This window comes from Schistocerca cancellata, chromosome 5, assembly GCF_023864275.1.
Source record: "Schistocerca cancellata isolate TAMUIC-IGC-003103 chromosome 5, iqSchCanc2.1, whole genome shotgun sequence".
Taxonomy (NCBI): Eukaryota; Metazoa; Arthropoda; class Insecta; order Orthoptera; family Acrididae; genus Schistocerca; species Schistocerca cancellata.
Genome location: NC_064630.1, coordinates 215,362,813 through 215,384,315, shown reverse-complemented (window position 1 = coordinate 215,384,315; position 21,503 = coordinate 215,362,813).

The window sequence follows — 21,503 nt, the reverse complement described above, 5'->3', positions numbered from 1 at the left end:
GCATATGGATTCAAACGCAGGTCATGAGAATAAGCAAAGATTCGTGACTGACGGAAACTAACAGTTATTCCTGATTAGGCATGCAGAAGGTGATATACCTCGATTTTAGACAGTATCAGTTAGCAAATACCGACTTTAAATTACATAACGCAAGCATTTTTAACGTACGCGAATTCCTACCCAGCCCCTATTGTCCCTGTTAACGACTTCGAGAGATGTTAAATATTGCTTCTTAACAAGTAACTTACTTGAATTGCCGTGAGGTAAAGCTTTGTGATGGGCAGGGATTCGAACCCAGAAACTAATCGGATAGTTATCGACGCACAATCAACTGTGACATTTCGGATTTTTTCGGCAGTAGCTAGATCTTTTAACTGAAATGACGAGACGAAACATTAATTTTTTTCCCTCCCAGGACTCCAACCCGGCTCCTATCGCTGTTATATTCTAGAGAAAACGAACGTTAAGTATGGGTTTGTTGCACCAGCAGCGACATGTGAGCATGTTTGAACTAGAAATAATATGGCGAAGAGTTCAGTGCTGACTAGGAATAGAGCTCCACACATATCGTTGTTGACTACTAACAAAGAGACGTCAGCTACCGAATTTTTCTCCAGCTCGGACTAACATCTTGAACTTACAGTGATCTCGCAAATACACTCCTGGAAATTGAAATAAGAAAACCGTGAATTCATTGTCCCAGGAAGGGGAAACCTTATTGACACATTCCTGGGGTCAGATACATCACATGATCACACTGACAGAACCACAGGCACATAGACACAGGCAACAGAGCATGCACAATGTCGGCACTAGTACAGTGTATATCCACCTTTCGCAGCAACGCAGGCTGCTATTCTCCCATGGAGACGATCGTAGAGATGCTGGATGTAGTCCTGTGGAACGGCTTGCCATGCCATTTCCACCTGGCGCTTCAGTTGGACCAGCGTTTGTGCTGGACGTGCAGACCGCGTGAGACGACGCTTCATCCAGTCCCAAACATGCTCAATGGGGGACAGATCCGGAGATCTTGCTGGCCAGGGTAGGTGACTTACACCTTCTAGAGCACGTTGGATGGCACGGGATACATGCGGACGTGCATTGTCCTGTTGGAACAGCAAGTTCCCTTGCCGGTCTAGGAATGGTAGAACGATGGGTTCGATGACGGTTTGGATGTACCGTGCACTATTCAGTGTCCCCTCGACGATCACCAGTGGTGTACGGCCAGTGTAGGAGATCGCTCCCCATACCATGATGCCGGGTGTTGGCCCTGTGTGCCTCGGTCGTATGCAGTCCTGATTGTGGCGCTCACCTGCACGGCGCCAAACACGCATACGACCATCATTGGCACCAAGGCAGAAGCGACTCTCATCGCTGAAGACGACACGTCTCCATTCGTCCCTCCATTCACGCCTGTCGCGACACCACTGGAGGCGGGCTGCACGATGTCGGGGCGTGAGCGGAAGACGGCCTAACGGTGTGCGGGACCGTAGCCCAGCTTCATGGAGACGGTTGCGAATGGTCCTCGCCGATACCCCAGGAGCAACAGTGTCCCTAATTTGCTGGGAAGTGGCGGTGCGGTCCCCTACGGCACTGCGTAGGATCCTACGGTCTTGGCGTGCATCCGTGCGTCGCTGCGGTCCGGTCCCAGGTCGACGGGCACGTGCACCTTCCGCCGACCACTGGCGACAACATCGATGTACTGTGGAGACCTCACGCCCCACGTGTTGAGCAATTCGGCGGTACGTCCTCCCGCATGCCCACTATACGCCCTCGCTCAAAGTCCGTCAACTGCACATACGGTTCACGTCCACGCTGTCGCAGCATGCTACCAGTGTTAAAGACTGCGATGGAGCTCCGTATGCCACGGCAAACTGGCTGACACTGACGGCGGCGGTGCACAAATGCTGCGCAGCTAGCGCCATTCGACGGCCAACACCGCGGTTCCTGGTGTGTCCGCTGTGCCGTGCGTGTGATCATTGCTTGTACAGCCCTCTCGCAGTGTACGGAGCAAGTATGGTGGGTCTGACACACCGGTGTCAATGTGTTCTTTTTTCCATTTCCAGGAGTGTAGTTCTGTGTCTCACTGGGAGTCAAAAACGTCACATACCGTTAGTGTTGACAACGAATGAAAATACATTAAAAATCTAAATTATTATCCACCAACAGATAGGTGTCCTTATGCTAGAGCTTGATAATACATAATGAAATCTTTAGTGCCAGGCCACGATTCGAACCCATTCACGCGCAATATGTGGAGATGTTGAGGAATCTGCAGTTTTGAACAAACAACAAATTGTAGACGAGCTGTATTGTCACGAAGGGATCAAATTCCGCGTTAAGGACGGTCTGATTTGCATTCCCAGTCCAGAAACAATTTTATCGACATTCAGAGGCTCAGAAAAAATATGGAATAAGTGTCCTGTGAGCCTACATAGCGTTTGTTTCGTCACTAGAAATAAATAACTAGTATAAGAAAGGCTACCGGTGATAGAGTTTCTATATGTCGCCACTCCAGACTTCATTGTCGTTCAACCTAACGTCTACTTGGTAGAGAAGGAATATCATTTTTAATGTTAATTTCAGACCACAATGCCATTATATCTTCTTCACTTGGTGTAGCCAGAAGAGAATGGAATCTGTCTCTCCCTATCTAAAATCATTGACAGAAGTTGGAATCGAACCCAGACCATAGATATACAAACATACTATCAGTCCAACAGAGCACCAAATCCGCTTCTCTGTGGCTCACCTCCTATCGTAACGTCGTTGCGCCACACTGGTTGAGAATTCTCACACACAGGCTCCCTGTAGTAATTTGCAGCATGTTCAGTAAATTCATTTACTTGGTTGACCGAATCACCATTCACTAGATGCCTCGGCTACCTAGTGCATACATTCACTTTATTTTGTAATCACCGAAATAATATCACGTAAGTGCCACCTACAAGAAGTGCCAACAGTGTAAGATGCATAAATTGCAATAGGAAGTGTTTCTTTCCACTTGAGCTACTCTATTGCGCTATCTATTTGTTGAAAACGTTGTACAGTGCAAATGTGGTATTTCATAAATAAAGTTTTGTATTCCTACAAACCCAAAATTGGCTTGTCAGCGGCGGGAAGAGGAGTTACCTGTTGTGCAGCATTGTAAGTTTTTCATCATTGCACTATGAGCCGAAAGTATTTTCTTGCGATTTCCTTATCGATGTTTGATCTGACTGCTTGTAGCTCTTTCACAGAAGGGATAAAAACAGCACAGTCAGTGAGACTGGAACTGCGAACCATAACAGACGCTTTTCCACAGAGCTGGCGAAGAATTACGTGTCTTACCTTCCTCTTACGAGATCAATAGTGCCTAGAACTCGTAAACCGCAATTTAAAGGACGAGATTAGTTGCGATTTTACGTGCAACGACTTTCCTGGGCTGAAAACCGTAAATTTACAATCTTTTTTAACACCTCAAGCGATAATAACTCAAATTATTCAATGGAAATGACAGGTAAAATCAAGTGAACTATGAGGCTTAATTCCGTGCACACCAGGAAGTAATTCGTCGATCACAGAGTTGCCAAACATACGGTGCCTTGTTGCCAAATCTCAGTTACAGTACCAGCAGGAGGAAGACGAACCGACGTGGTCATACAGCGGGCTGGGAAGTGACCACAGCTGGTGTCTCCAAGTCGCGGCTGCTACGGCCTGGAATACGTAATGCGTCTGATTCCCATTTCTGTAACTAGGTTTAGGGACTGGAGCGTAGTTACTAATAATACTCAGAACTGACTGCAAACGAAGCATCATAAATCAATAAATCTCTTAGTTGTTTTTATATTTCTTTCGTAAGTGTACTCAAAACTAAGAAACTCATTCACAGATGTTTTCGTGCCTTGCCGATAGTCGAACGCAACAAACAAATAAAAAAAAAAGAATGTATGTGTGTGGGTGTGATAGAGAGAGAGAGAGAGATGGAGATAGAGATAAAAATCAAAAATAATGAGAGAGAGAGAGAGAGAGAGAGAGACTAAAAAATTGTTGTAAAGAAATTGAATCATGGTATGTAAAGAAATCTTTCATTAAAATGACACGTTCCACATCATTACGAAATATCGTATTCATGATCTATGAAACAAGAATTGATCTAATGTAATCTAATCTAATCTAATCATATCATATTGATGACTAGCCACGAAGAGTCATGAATTACCGAAACTTTTGCCAATACCAGTAACCAAATCTAAACTTGAAAATAAAAGACGACAATTTTTGTAATAAACTGGGATTCCTATCAAGAACCTTTCGTCCCTGTTAACTAACCACGGAAGATGTCTGATATACCTCCATTCTGAAGTAAAGTGATGACTGGGTGTTGTGTGCTGTCCTTACGTTAGTTAGGTTTAAGTAGTTCTAAGTTCTAGCGGACTGATGACCACAGATGTTAAGTCCCATAGTGCTCCGAGCCATTTTTTGAAGTAACAAAGTGTGCATGCATTTAAAGATGAAGTGCATGATGTGAAGTTCTGTGACGGAGATACGAACCCAACACGTTATCGGATTGTTAACTAAGTAAAATCAAACGTTACGTATCGGTTTTTCTTACCAGTTGCTAGGTGTTTGAATCTAAAATAAGGATAAGCTTAAATATGAGTTGCTTACTCACCAACGGTAAGATGTGGGCGTGTTTGACCAGAAATAACGACACCTATTGCGATTGTTGGCAACACATGAAGAGACAAAAAAATGCACGTTAATTTTCACTAGCAGGGCGGTGTGCATGTGATAGGGCTTGAAATGAAATTATGAATATATTTGTATTGGATCAGGATTCGGACCCACATACTTACCTTTGAAGGAGACCTAGAGAAGATTTCAGTCTTGGGAAAAGGAACGAAATGATTGAACTATACTGTTCCGAGAAATTCAGATCCTCGAAAGAGGAGATACGAATTCGAATCACAGTCCAGCACCAAATTTTTCAACGTCTCTAGTTCAATCAAGTACAAGTATAATATGAGCCCTGTTCCTTTAAATGGCTATCGATTCATCAAATAAAATAAAATTTTCTAATGTAAGTAAGTTTACTGGCGACTGTATTTCTGTTTACCATGACTTCCGCTATGTCATTTCCCAACGTAAATCGGCTCTGCCCAGTTGGTAATGAAGGAATGTGATGTTTGATGTGGATTCTGGATTATAACGTCTTTGTCTTGAGGTTACCAGAGGTAAAGTAAATCTGTTTGTGCCTCTTAAAAGTAAATGCCTGAACCCACGCATTGCACCTGTGATAGTTCGTTCCACCAGACCATTGTGGCCACATTTCCCAGCCCCAGGAGTGTGCTGTAACGGATGATGTGCTTAGCTTACAAAATTAGTCATGGTGGAAAATACGCGAGTCTATTAAATGGTTAAGTAGAAGCAAGCTTCTGGCGCGGGGATTATGCTATTCTCATGTCAGCAGAATGTAAAGACTCTTCTAGGCATCATAGGCTCGATTTGAAGCCATTTTGAAATTTTCACAAATTCAGCAAATTTCTTAGTTCGAGAAAATCCACTGGGAAGTGTGAAGTTACCGGATAATTCGATTATTACCATCATTATTACTATCATTTTCTTCATGCCGCTGCTGGAACAGTGTACTTGAAGATCAATTGATGCCTTTTGGTCACTACAGGAGTAGTTTCCCAAGAACAGGTTCTTTCCCTGCTACGAAATTCTTTTCATGTTAGTATCAAACATCAGCAATTACTCATACATTACATTAAAACTAGAGTAATTGATGGAGACGTTACTTGATAACAAAAACGCGCTGCCTTTCTTCAGTTACTTGCGCCTAGAAATGGCTATCGAGTACTGCCAAACCAAAAGGCAAGAGATCTTACTGCCTGCCGATATACGTCGCTGTTAGTTCTTCCATATGATATGGTCGACTTGACCTGTTTCAAGTTGTGTATGACACAGAATGTTTTAGAAAATCAATTGTTTTCCTTTGCAATAAACAGAAAGATTTTCATTCTAAGGTATCCAAGTACAAAATTTTCGCAATATTAGTTCAAATTTAATATTCGCTTCTATAATGTAGGAAAGTATTTCACAGTTGCAAAACTCGCATCCGACTCACTGACCTTACACTTAGTCGCTGACCATAAATTCCAGCTCAGAGTGACACCAGATTAAGTAACCTAATGTAGCGAAAACTGTTTGCCAGTGCTCTTTCTCACCGGAAAATACGCAGTTCACTCATTTGGCTCCATAAGTACACTGTAACAGTAATTTCTGTGTGTATGCAATGCATACGGATTGTAGAATTTAGTGGTGCTCTCTCTTCCACTTCTGTATACAATATGACTGACCTAAAGGGGCCCTTTAGCGTTACAGGTCCTGGGCAGTGCTACATCATACTGACATCAGTAACTGGCCCTGGTTGGCCGAGCGGTTCTAGGCGCTACAGTCCGGAACCGCGCGACCGCTGCAGCCGCAGCAAAACATGAAGCCCGTAATTAAAATTCCTAGTACCCACTTCAACTGAGAAATACATTTATTGCTACAGCTTATAGCTCTGAGGAATTAGGAGATTGTCTGGGATTCATAATCAAAAACGATTCTCTCTTAAATGTTCACTATATTCTGAAAGTCACAGACCAAAAAGAATCCACACAATCCAACTAACTACCAGAGCAGTTCAGAGTCTAATGCGCTGATGCAACTACAAATGTTCAAATTAAATGTTTAAGTGAATGCTCGCTATAATTTGATGATAATGTTCATCAAACGCCACGCTAAATAATGGTAGAATGTCTGTCCCGCGGCGGCACGTGAAAATACGACATACGCAAACTGAAGATAGATCATTAAAGTCATCCCAGAATTAACACTTCACTCGAAAACGATTTCATTGTTACGCATATCCCGAGTGACTTATTATGGCATCTGAGGCTGTTTATAGCAATGATACCGACGCGACGCGACTCCCGGCACAGGTGGTGCACTAATCAGCGTCTGGGGAGAACTGGAGCCTTCCTTCCTCGCGCAGCATTCTTACATATAAAGCCGCGGTGCGGACAGCTAAGGGAACTCCTGATCAAATCCGCTCTCCCGACTAGCTGCTGGGCTAGTAATGCACCACATTAAGTTATTGAATAAATCATTGCTTCTTTTGGCTGATGGCCGATGAAGCTTTCAATTTAAATGTGCAATCAGCACACAGGTAAGTAATCATAATAAAAGTCTGACGTGGCTAAGTCAAATATTTTGGGCGAGAGAATTAATTTAATTACACTACACGCAGTAGACAAGCTCTGAACTTGCTCTTTGGAGATACGCTTTAGCTATAGTTTTATAGTTGTTCTGTTGAAACTTCTCACATCTTTATGATTATTGCGGATCTTCCTTCTACTTAAATTTAAACATTCTAACTTTATTTATTCGCCTACTTAATCTGTCTTCCTTAACTTCTAAGACAAAACCCAAAAAATCATGATTTTCAACTACAATTTTAATTTGTGAGATCCAGAATACTGTTTCTACTAAATTATTATGAAAAAGGAATCTAAATATAAATTTTTAAGTTTCTAGCTCTTTTCTGTTGCGCCAATGATTTTACAGAAAAACATCCAAATTTCGAAAATGGTTAAAGTTATAGAAATGATATCCAACACATATGGATTTAGTATTACTCCTGACATGCTAGAAACGTTTTAGGTTATTTACTTGATTTTTAAAGTATTGCGCAGCATTTATGACGTCAGAGCTAGTTGCAGCGGACTGGCTGGCATACAATGGAAAGACTGATGTGAATTTTATAAGGCCAGAGTAGGCTGCTTCCCTTCGTCACCCTCTACTTAATTTTTTTTGAATGAAATTGGAAAAAAAGTTAATTACAAAAATGGAGGCAAGAGTACAGCTTAACTCCATATGAAAATTAAAATTGAAATGTAAACATATAGAAATATTAAAAGAAAACTTATTACCTACTTCAATTATTTAAATTGCTGGCATGTTCACTGCCTCTTAAGCAACATTATCACTCAAAATTTAAGCAAAATCAATGAAACACTTTGGGATACATATTTCCTTAGACAGACAAACACATAAAATATGTAAAATTATGAAAATCTTAAATCCATTAAATACATTTTTACATACACAAATTCAAAGAAAATAACACAGTTATTCATGATACATAAACAGATAATTATATCTTAGCAGTCTTTTCTAAACCTGAAAGAAAATTTGACAAATCATGACAATTTCATTTTTACACGCGTGGTTGTAGCCGCCATTCACAAAGGTAGAGGAGGGGAAGTTGCTGTGGTGTGCGTCCTTCACGTTCACTCTAAATTACATGGGGAAAGGGGAGGGGTCACTGTGAGTTGTGTCCAAGTCACTCCACGCTATCAAGCAGCTACCAGGCTGCCATTATCTGTTTTGTCCTGTAGAACAAACAAAAAGAGTGCCTCAGATTCTGTTCACTTAATATCTAAGGGTGGGTCACAATGAAATGGGGATATATACATTTTATCTTTCAATATGTTACTGGAACAAAGTTAACAGATCTTTTTCAATTTTATTCTCGCGGTTACTTAACTGTCATAAAATCGATAAACAAATGGCTCAAAACGCCATTAGTCACGTACTAGAGAAAATTTATGCTCAAGGCATACAATCATAAATCCTATTTAATTTCAATTTATTATTTCTGGGCCGGAACACTGAACCAATGCTCGGTACATTCCTGATACATTTGTATTTTATTTACTTAGCTGGCTCATCTTCGATTACCTTATTCTTAGAGATAGTATGAGTATATTTGATTAGTAGTTGTCTTCTCAGCTTCCTTGTACATGTGAGTAACTTGTGGTAATAGTACAGTTCTGAGTGTTCAAAACACACTACGTTTAGTTGACTACTAAATCCACTTATTGGTCCTCTGCTGCTGTGTCAGTTCCACATCTGCAATTATGTACTTACTTCATCGAAGTGTATTTATGCTGAGCCATAAATAATGTTTCACGTCTGCCATTATGTTACTCAATTATGTTGCTAGTCTATGTACTTATTTAACACTCACTCTATTAACATTTAACGCATAGGATAGCACATTTATTTCATATCTATAGTGTATTGCAGCTGATCAGTTTGCTCACGTGGCAATCCATTTCCACTCGATCGGACGCTGAAACCACAGGTAGTCTATCTCGACCTACCACTAAAGTGCATTAAGTAATTATGGACGAGCGTAATGCTAAATTTCTTAAACCTATAGGACACCATGAGCTGCTCTGTCTCGTCTAACATAAGGGTACCTATGGTCGCATTCACGCCTCCAACTCATAACCTCAGTACGTGTAGGTGTGTCCTGTCACACACTACACCAAATAATGGCCAGCTCCAACCTTATAAATATTTAACGGACGGGTCCTTCACGTCTCAACCACAAACGCTGTTCAATTATATTACACTGCCATTCCTTGCTACACAAGGTGAGTTCATTCTTACAACTTATCTGCATATTTTTCATAACACTAAGCAATCTCTTTTACTATTAATTAGTTAGCTCTACAGCATACAATAGGTTTCACTGCCACGTCAGATCCTGCTTGTACACGAATTTGTATATCTTTTTAAATTACTGTTGGTGGACCATTTCCAATAAAACAACACTTTGTACTTACAATATTACCAGGGTTCTATACATACTTGTTACTCAAATACATTTGTATCTTAATTACTTCATACTTCTCTGTTGTTTATGTCACTGTTAGGTTTGTCACATTAGGTATTTTCTTCACTAATCGATGGATAGAATGGTCACAGAACTCATGGCTTGATAGTCATGACGGAAAATTTTTGTATTGCAAAGAAGGAGTCGAAACTTTGGTGGATAGGAAAGATGAAGAATGAGTGAGACCTGAAAAGGAAAGAAGATCTCACACAGCTGGGACTGCACAGCTGCCACACTGTGTAGAGGTTACAGAACAACCTCCTTCCTACAGAAATCGTTCACTACCTATGAACTTCTTTAGGTCGATCACGTTCCTGAGACCTAATATCTTTTTACTCTTAAGGGTACTCTAGCCTATATGCATTGGCATGTGGTTTTCCTATGATCCTGAAAGGACCTTGGTATACGAACATGAATTTCTTTGTTTCTGCATTTATTTTCTTTGGTTTTTCCTTGGTTTTGACAAGGACTAACTGACCTATTTCAAAACTGGTGGGTACAACTTTTGCGTCATGATGCTTCTTTCTTTCTAATGTTCTTTCCCTTATCTTTGCCCTAGCCTTTAACTTCTTCTCGTCTGTGGATATTTGCTTACTTTTACTAAGATTAACTCCTTCGTCCCAATATCTCCTATTTTTCAGAACTCTTATAGGCAGCTCCCAAGTTTCATCATTAGTTACTACATGTTTATCAATAAAATGTACCGTAATTACTTCGGTTATCGGCAAGACCAATTTTAACTGGTTTCTTTCAAAGTCAACAACACTCCGATATTTCGACAAGAAATCTATGCCAATTAAAATCTCAATACTGAGATTGTTTACAATTAAACATGGATGATCAATTAAACTACCATTAATGTTAAAGGACAGCAAAGCTTCTTGCTTTACCGTTTTTGACACCTTGCCAGTAGCACCAATTATTCTTAGTCCTGATACCCTCATTACTTTAAGCTTGTCTTTACCAGGTAATGCATCAAAGAAGGACTGAAATATCGCACTCACCTCACTTCCACTGTCTAAGAGACAACGTACATTGATACCCAACATATTCACCATTATTATAGGGTGGCTTATTCTAGTTTGTACAGGCGGTTCCTCAAACTCATCCAATAGTTCCATTTGGATTTGTCTCCAACTAAAGTGATCGACATCTGTCTTCATTACATTTAGGTCAAAGTGTGCAGGGGTTTCCTGAATTACATTTTCAGCTGCCTTTTCCAGTTGGTCTATTAATTTCAAATCGAAACACCGCACGACTTCATTACATTCAGTTTGCTGAACATGACCCAAATTACTGTAGTCTGAGCGATTCTGCGCCTCCAGACCGGGCATAACACTAGTTACAGCTAAACCACTTTCACTATTATCGTCGGGTTCCTTCTCAAGTGACAACTGGTCACAGCTACTGGGTTCATCGACCCACAACAGGCTATCCTCTACATTCTCACTTACCTCCTGTCCTAAATCTATAGTACGGTATATAACATCCAGCACAGGCATTTCAGATAAGAGCACATCATCCTCATCGTAAATATAAGCATGAATTTCTTCTGTTTCTTCACCTGACAATTCAGTATTTTGTAGCTCTTCCCTACCATTACACTGCTGCGCCTTCTCTTTCTCTTCCCACGTCGTCTCTAACACGGTATCTATCCAATACTGTGAGTGATCTAATATTTCTGCTGTACCCTTAGATGCTACCGACCCCTCATCCACATGTTCAGTCTGAGTATTCTGATCTGTCTTACCAATTACTGTAATTACTGGCTTAGGAAAAGTAACCGCCTGGTGAGCGCCAGTGTCCTCATAGACGGGAACTAGTTTTCCTGCCTCGACTTACTACTGTTTCCTTTATTTCCATTATAGTTAACTGACACAGCATTGCTTTCCGCACTGTTGTTTACCTGCATAATTTTGTTCGGAACAAAATTACTATCATTTGGATGCCACTGTTGGTTCTGATAATTATTTCTCCAATTCCTACCTCTCCTACGATGGCGAACACCTACTGTTCTGATGTTTACATTGCCAGTCTGCTCGTTCTTAAAATTACTACTAGTGTTATTACCATTTCTGTTATTACGTGCTTGCTCCTCATTGGCAGCAACACGCTCTACACGTTCCAAATATTCAATGAAACGATCAAGATTGTCTCTAGGGGCAGATATAATTCTAGTTTGCCAATACCATGGCAGTTTGGCTTCCAGACCTAGTATTATCATTTCAGGTTTCAGATTTTCGGCCAAATGTGACAAACGTGAGATCCATGACCTGGCAAACTCTTTAATCGATTCCTTGCCTACATTGAAGCGTTTTCCACTCCAAAATTCTCTCAACACTTCATTTTGCTTATTGCTAGACAAATACTCATTAATGAAAGCTGTTATAAGTTCCGCTAATGTTTTACACTTCAACATAATATCAGCTGACCAACGCAAGGCGTCACCTGCTAAATGGATTTTAATAAATGAGATTTTCTCTCGTTCAGATCAAGTTGGTGGAATCACATCTTCAAAATCGTTCCAGAAATCTAGCGGGTGGATATTTTTATCTGGATCGAACCGCAGAAACTGCCGACACCCAATAAAAGCGGCGTTTGCAGCTACATCTTGTTGTACACTACCATTACCAGAAGTTACTGAAGCTACTTTATTCTCAATGTTAACAATGTTAGTACTAATATTTTCTACTCTTATTTCAACATTATCTACTCTTTGCACAATATGAGTAGTATCAATTTTGTATACTTCTACTTCTGCTTGACATATGTTTACTATTATATTAACATCTTTAAACCTATCTGAGCACAGTTCAGATTCCGCCTCGATCTTTTCTGTTAACTTGTGATCCAGCTTCGCATCTTCCATTTGGAGTCTTTGCGAATCTCAGCAACTTCGGATTTTACTATTTTATACATCTCAGATAAATGTTGAGCAACCTTTTTCTTAATATCCTCATGGTTGTAATCAATTTTATAATTTAAACTGTCCAGAACCTCTTTCAACTTATTGCAGCCAGTCTTGAATGAAGTTTCTAATTCAACTTTATTGGATTATAATTTATTGTCCATTACTTCAAATCGTTTATTAAAATTAGTTTGGCTGGCCACAATCTCATACTTTAATTCAGCTGTCATTTTAGCATTACTGGTAGCTATTGCTTGTAATATAACATTTAAATCAATAGCCCCGGTATCTTTGGGTTGCTCACTAGCTGGTTTTTTATCACACTCAGGTGACAAAAAACTAGCTCCAATACCAGAATCATCAAAACTAAATGAAGCTTCTGATCGATCAGTCATATCTAACTTATCCTTTCTAAACTCTACCACCTCTGATGACTGTTTCGTTTTTAACTCATCAGATAAACTATCATCCAATAAATTAACAATTTCTGATTTCTGCTTTACTACAGGTGTCTCTATTATTGAATCATTGCCCCTTTTCCCACTACTGTCGGGAGACAATACTTCATATTTCACTTTAACACTACTATTTTCATGCATATTTACACCTGAACCGTTATCTGGATTTACAGTTCCTTCAACAGACATAGGTTCTGATTTAAGTTTAACCTCAATTTCTTCTGGCGGTTCCATCGCCGACAGTCTTTTAGTGCAGGTTAGTCAAAATTTTAACAGCTTTTCACTTAACTTAGTTCCTTCTGCACGATGTATAGCGTTGCCGGCGCGGCGTACCAGGATTACTGATGCGACGCGGCGCGTTGAACTGCAGACGGCACTTCGACAGCTGCTGTGTGTGTGCGTGGCCTGGAACTGCAGGCGCGGCTCCGGTTGCTCCGGCGGACAACTGCGGTGAGGCGAAACTGGCTTCTCGCGATGCCGGCAGCGCCGCTAGACTCAATACCAGCTCCGTCGATCCAGATGCGTTGTTAATCCAATTGCGTCGTCCACATACACACGTAACACTATCACTGTTCTATTACTCAGTTGTGTGTCGCATTTCACTCTCGAATCCGAATATTTAAAAATCGCTTTCACTTTTACTCAGTTTCTTTCCCAGCCGATGCACCATATGTGGGACAGCGGGTGGAATAAATTGTTATAATGTAGAATTTAATGTAGAAAAGATGCATTCCCGGCTGATGCACCATATGTGGGGCAGTGGGTGGAATGATTGTTATTAAATGTTTTGTTTTTCCCGGCCGATTAGCAACATATGTGGGGCGGCAGGTAGGATAAATTGCTATAAAATGTTGCTATTATTTATGCTTTTGTTTGCCGTTCTCTACACTGGCTCTCTAACTACAATATTGGCAACCAGAAAGTGATTAGCAAAACATGAAGCCTGTAATTAAAATTCCTAGTGCCCACTTCATCTGAGAAATACATTTATAACTACAGCTTATAACTCTGAGGAATTAGGAGATTATCTGGGATTCATAATCAAAAACGATTCTGTCTTAAATGTTCACTATATTCTGAAAGTCACAGACCAAAAAGAATCCACACAATCCAACTAACTACCAGAGCAGTTCAGAGTCTAATGCGCTGATGCAACTATAACTGTTCAAATTAAATGTTTAAGTGAATGCTCGCCATAATTTGATGATAATGTTCATCAAACGCCACACTAAATAATGGTAGAATGTCTGTCCCGCGGCGGCACGTGAAAATACGACATACGCAAACTGAAGATAGATCATTAAAGTCATCCCAGAATTAACACTTCACTCGAAAACGATTTCATGGTTACGCGTATCCCGAGTAACTTATTATGGCATCCGAGGCTGTTTATAGCAATGATACCGACGCGACGCGATTCCCAGCACAGGTGGTGCATGCACTAATCAGCATCTGGAGAGAACTGAGGCCTTCCTTCCTTGCGCAGCATTGTTACATATAAATCCGCGGTGCGGACGACTAAGGGAACGCCTGATCAAATCCGCTCTCCCGAATAGCCGCTGGGCTAGTAATGCACCACTTTAAGTTATCGAATAAATCATTGCTTCCTTTGGCTGATGGCCGATGAAGCTCTCAATTTAAATGTGCAATCAGCACACAGGTAAGTAATCATAATAAAAGTCTGACGTATCTAAGTCAAATATTTTGGGCGAGAGAATTAATTTAATTACACTACACGCAGTAGACAAGCTCTGAACTTGCTCATTGGAGATACGCTATAGCTATAGTTTTATAGTTGTTCTGTTGAAACTTCTCACATCTTTATGATTATTGCGGATCTCCCTTCTACTTAAATTTAAACATCCTAGCTTTATTTATTCGCCTACTTAATCTGTCTTCCTTAACTTCTAAGACAAAACCCAGAAAATCATGATTTTCAACTACAATTTTAATTTGTGAGATCCAGAATACTGTTTCTACTAAATTATTATGAAAAAGGAATCTAAATATAAATTTTTAGATTTCTAGCTCTTTTCTGTTGCGCCAATGATTTTTTACAGAAAAACATCCAAATTTCGAAAATGGTTATAGTTATTGAACTGATATCCAACACATATGGATTTAGTATTACTCCTGACATGCTAGAAACGTTTTAGGTTATTTACTTGATTTTTAAAGTATTGCGCAACATTTATGACGTCAGAGCTAGTTGCAGCGGACTGGCTGGCATACAATGGAAAGACTGATGTGAATTTTATAAGGTGTGAGTAGGCGGCTTCCCTACAAAATCCGGCAGAGTACAGCCAGTAAACGATTCACAGACCACGATTTAGTGCCGTTAAGACGATTTCTTTAAACATTGTCGTTGTTGTAGGAATTTAGTTTCGTCTTAAATCGTCTGAAGCAGCAACATTCACAGACATCTCAAGTACGAAAAAGCTCATTATCCAGGTACGAAGATTGTAAAACAAACTTCCCACAGTTTGTGTCAGGTTGATCTTTTCGTCTGATAGCACTGCGTAAGTATTTTGTCTAAGAGGTATCAGAAGTAGTGTTCCTGTAGCTGTGGGAATCATTGTTTGAAAACGAGTTTAACACCAATGGGTACAGTATTGCTAAATATTCAAAATGATTATCAACCTAAGTCTGAGTTCATCCGCAGACTGTGGCGAATTTATAATATTGAAGCTAAACTTTGTATCCTTGTCTTCCTTGAGTGGGCATTGGAAGGCGTTTACACACACGTATACAATACTGTGAATACTTCGAACGCTATAGTTAACGTTGCTCTCATGAGCTACTTTTGTTTTTTTAAATCTTCTGGGTCTCCAGCGTGTAATATGTGTTATAGATACAGTCTTAGAGCAAAAAACTGACCGCCGAGTCGTTCACATAAGGTGGACAATACAGTCGTGCTCCTCTCAGAATCCTATGTCCAACAATATGCTCGATCTGGCAACATTATAGACTGCGGCACTTCCCACAGGAAGTCTTCAGTTCAGTCTTAGTACATTATTCTTGACTAAGACCGTAGTCTTGAGGTAAAACGCGAGAGTAGCTAATATGACTTCTGGCGACCGAAAGCACACATCGACAACATTTTTATCGCCACTTTCCTCTCTGTGCTGAATCTATGAGTGTAATTCAAGCAAATCTACAATATATTTTGCTTTTTGTCACACTGGTAATAATAGTTTGGTTCAACAATGTTTTAGCGAAAGATTTCTTTGCCGACCATCTGCCTCTGAACACTGCATGCGTTTGAGTTCTCTGGGAACCGTTTGCTGCCTACCGGCGGGGGCTGAGGCACTGCATTGTCTCGCCTTCTGCTAAAACATCTGCTCCACTCCGCACTGTCGACCATATAAAATGCTTTAATGTTGCTGAGTAGTGACCCATGAAATCTGTCTACGATTTGTGTTTCACTCTTGATAGCAAAGGAGGCACAAAGCCGTTTTTATTTGATGATTATTTTATTACATTATTGCAATACATCAATGTGGCACAGAATTAATTTTATTGTTTCTGTTCCAGTGTACTATAATTAAAGCGTCACATTCTGTTCTTTTTCCTTGCACAGGAGATTCTTCAAATAATTTATTATTGTCATGAATTCATATGTGTTAGTCAAGGGACAGAAAGAAAATGCAGTGTAATGTGTTTGGTTTCTTTCTTTGATTTGCTATGGTAAATGGGTGCAAAAGATTGTGTCAATACCTATCAGAACCTGCTCTATAGCAACTCAGGCAAACTGCTTGTTTTGAAGTCCATACATTAATTAATGGAGAAATGAACACTGTTCACAAGGGATATTTAAAATATTCAGTCGGATTTAAGGCGACAAAATTGCCCATATTTGAAGCTACCTACCCAGATAAAAAGTAAGTTACTAGAGCCGCTGTTAGCAAATGTCTGCAGGGAGTTTTTATATGATCATCCCACTTCAAATCGTTCCGCACGCATACTCCCAGATATTTTACAGAAGTAACTGCTACCAGTGTTTGTTCCGCTATCATATAATCATACAATAAAGGATCCTTCTTTCTATGTATTTGCAATACATTACATTTGTCTATGTTGAGGGTCAGTTGCCACTCCCTGCACCAAGTGCCTATCCGCTGCATATCTTCCTGCATTTCGCTACAATTTTCTAATGTTGCAACTTCTCTGTATACTACAGCATCAACCGCGAAAAGCCGCATGGAACTTCCGACACTGTCTACTAGGTCATTTCTATATATTGTGAAAAGCAATGGTCCCATAACACTCCCCTGTGGCACGCCAGAGGTTACTTTAACGTCTGTAGACGTCTCTGCATTGAGAACAACATGCTGTGTTCTGTTTGCTAAAAACTCTTCAATCCAGCCACACAGCTGGTCTGATATTCCGTAGGCTCTTAATTTGTTTATCGGGCGATAGTGCGGAACTGTATCGAACGCCTTCCGGAAGTCAGGGGAAATAGCATCTACCTGGGAGCCTGTATCTAATATTTTCTGGGTCTCATGAACAAATAAAGCGAGTTGGATCTCACACGATCGCTGTTTCCGGAATCCATGTTGATTCCTACAGAGTAGATTCTGGGTTTCCAGAAACATGATACGCGAGCAAAAAACATGCTCTAAAATTCTGCAACAGATCGACGTCAGAGATATAGGTCTATAGTTTTGGGCATCCGCTCGACGACCCTGCTTGAAGACTGGGACTACCTGTGCTCTTTTCCAATCATTTGGAACCTTCCGTTCCTCTAGAGACTTGCGGTACACGGCTGTTAGAAGGGGGGGGGGGGCAAGTTCTTTCGCGTACTCTGTGTAGAATCGAATTGGTATCCCGGCAGGTCCAGTGGACTTTCCTCTGTTGAGTGATTCCAGTCGCTTTTCTATTCCTTGAACACTTATTTCGATGTCAGCCATTTTTTCGTTTGTGCGAGGATTTAGAGAAGGAACTGCAGTGTTGTCTTCCTCTCTGAAACAGCTCTGGAAAAAGGTGTTTAGTATTTCAGCTTTACGTCTGTTATCCTCTGTTTCAGTGCCATCATCATCCCGGAGTGTCTGGATATGCTGTTTCGAGCCACTTACTGATTTAACGTAAGACCAGAACTTCCTAGGATTTTCTGTCAAATCGGTACATAAAATTTTACTTTCGAATTCACTGAACGCTTCACGCATAGCCCTCTTTACGTTAACTTTGACATCGTTTAGCTTCTGTTTGTCTGAGAGGTTTTGGCTGCGTTTAAACTTGCTGTGAAGCTCTCTTTGCATTCGGCACTGATTATGCAGGCGGCTGTAGTTTGGGTACCGTCCAGGAGGTGCTGTATTCTGCAGCTCGAAGCCGGCCACGGTGACCGAGCAGTTCTAGGCGCTTCAGTCTGGGACCGCGCGACTGCTACCGTCGCAGGCTCGAATCCTGCCTCAGGCATGGCTATGTGTGATGTCCTTAGGTTAGTTAGGTTTAAGTAGTTCTAAGTTCTAGGGGACTGATTACCTCAGATGTTAAGTCCCATAGTGCTCAGAGCCATTTGAACCATTTGCAACTCGAGGCAGGTAAGCAGGCTAGACGCGGCACACGGTTCCTGTCAGGACTGCTGTCCTGTTTACATCAGCAAATGACACTGCCCAGGCCATCCTGCTGACAGCGGCTTGCTGGGATTCTGCGGTTCACTTTGACATCCTGGGCAAACCGTCTCCACTCTAGCAGCGACCACACGTCTGTAATTAATATTAATAAAGATCTAATTGATTCAGCGATGACTTACTAGCGACCTGCTATTCTATTCCAGTCACCATCACCACACTCAACCCACGTCCAGAAGAAGGAAGTGGCGCTTCATCCTGCCCTTCATAAAGCCCTTCGTCACTCATGAAGTCACCTGCTGGCCCCAACAACTTTTAAAGAACAAAGGCAGGTTTACACGTACCACTGCATATCGCTAATTTTTCATTCAACCAGTGTGATTTGTAATAGATGCACCTTTGCCTCGTCTTCCTCTTTCAACTAGTGACTTTGCCTATCATTTAAGATTCTCAGAGTTGGTTTTATCCTTGTGGGATCCTCCGTTTCTCGTCATATTAGTCCATCCCGCCACACACCGCCTTGAAACAGCTACTCAGAAAGTAATTCCTCAATAATACCCTTTCAGTTCACTTGCCGATCTCCTTAGAAGCCACTGTTTAATTGGTGGTCAATATGTCCCATTGATTGCAGTGGCTCAATACCTGGTCAAATCGAACAGCTCCAATTTGTCGCATCCTAAGCAGCTGTGCACAGCCACATGTTAAACTTTGTCAAAGGCCCAGGGCTATTCGAGTAGATGTGTCAGGGATACCTCTCAAAACTATCTAGATTGTTGGCCAGTAGAACTGACTTAGCAGATCCTAGAAATGAACCAATGCAGTTCGTGTCTCTCCAGTCCCACACATTGTTCTGCAACCATGTGGCGCACAGGTCCTGTAACTCTACGTTTCCTGGATGTGCTGTGTTGCTCCACATACAGTTTGAGGAGGTCCCAAATCCTGGATATGGCAATTTCGCAATGATTTCTCGTCTCTTCTCGACTTATTACCTGCATCCTAAAATTCTTATCCATAAGAACGCTACTGGCCATTAAAGTTGCTACATCACGAAGATGAAATGCTGCAGACGCGAAATTTAACCGACTGGAAGAAGATGCTGTGATATGCAAATGCATAACTTTTCAGAGCATTCACACAAGGTTGGCACCGGTGGCGACACCTACAATGTGCTGACACGAGGAAAGTTTCCAGCCGATTTCTCATACCCAAACAGCAGTTGACCGGCGTTGCCTGGTGAAACGTTGTTGTGAAGCCTTGTGTAAGCAGGAGAAACGCGTACCGTCAAATTTCCGACTTTGATAAAGGTCGGATTGTAGCCTATCGCGATTGCGGTTTATCGGATCGCGACATTGCTGCTCGCGTTGGTCGAGATCCACTGACTGTTAGCAGAATATGGAATCGGTGGGTTCAGGAGGGTAATGCGAAACGCCGTGCTGGATCCCAACGGCCTCGTATCACTAGTAGTCGAGATGACAGGCATCTTATCTGCACGGCTGTAACGGATCGTGCAGCCACGTCTCGATCCCTGAGTCAACATATGGGGACGTTTGCAAGACAACAATCATCTGCACGAACAGTTCGACGGCGTTTGCTGCAGCATGGACTGTCAGCTCGGAGACCATGGCTGCGGTTACCCTTGACGCTGCATCACAGATGGTGTACTCAATGAAGAACCTGTGTGCAAGTATCGCAAAACGTCATTTTTTCGGATGAATCCAGGTTCTGTTTACAGCATCAGGGGGACGAGATGGATAGTGAGAGCGGTCAGGAAGAGGAGGAGATGGGCAGATAAACAGTGGAAGAGGATGGGGGTAGAGATGACTAAATGGAGTAAGGTGGAACATATGAACAGAGCGGGGAGGGGAGAGGAGGTGGTGATGGGTGGAGGTGGGATGATCAGGTGAGCAGAGAGAAGGGGGAGGAGAAGGTCGACAGAAAGAGGGAGAAGCACGAGATGTGTGCAATATATATGTGATATGCGCGTACGCGGGTGAAGCATAACTTAAAAAGCTAATGTATCAATGCAGGGTGACAAAATATGGCCCAGAGAACATTTGTAAGACTGAGGTGAAATTGACAAATGTTAATCGGCAGCCCAACTGATCACCACAGAAAATGCTGGACACAGTTTTTCGGTGCACCAATCGTTGCTTTCACATGTCTGAAAATGGGCATTCCCACACACTGTGACCCATGTTCGAACACCAGGAAACATCGTACGAATGTAGGAAAGCATGGAACAAAGTTCGACGAAATTTCAGCATCGTTTATCTCTGCAAATGGCAGTTAAGGGATCCTCGTGTCAAGACATTATCAGAAGGACCTGAATCTCATCCTTAACAATTCACTGTTGTGCATGTCTTACAGTGTGCAGTCGAAATTTTACGTCTAGAGTACCGCCGATGGTTTCTGAGTTAACTGGAATCCCGTCTTTCATTTCTTCACATGAGACATGATTCAGCCTGTTAGATTGTGTAAACTCGCAGAACATACGTCATTATGCATCAGAAAATCCCCATGAGAATTTTGAAGAGCCGTTGCCTAATCTCAAAACTGGCGCCGCGCGGGATTAGCCGAGCGGTCTTGTGCGCTGTAGTCATGGACTGTGAGGTTAGTCCCGGCGGAGGTTCGAGTCCTCCGTCGGGCATGGGTGTGTGTGTTTGTCCTTAGGGTAATTTAGGTTAAGTAGTGTGTAAGCTTTGGGACTGATGACCTTAGCAGTTAAGTCCCATTAGATTTCACAGACATTTGAGCATTTTTTCAAGAGTGGCTTTTGGCGATCGATGTCTGATGTCCACATCGCAGCAGAATTCTTTCACCAAACTGTTAATGTTAACAGGTATATCCAGAAA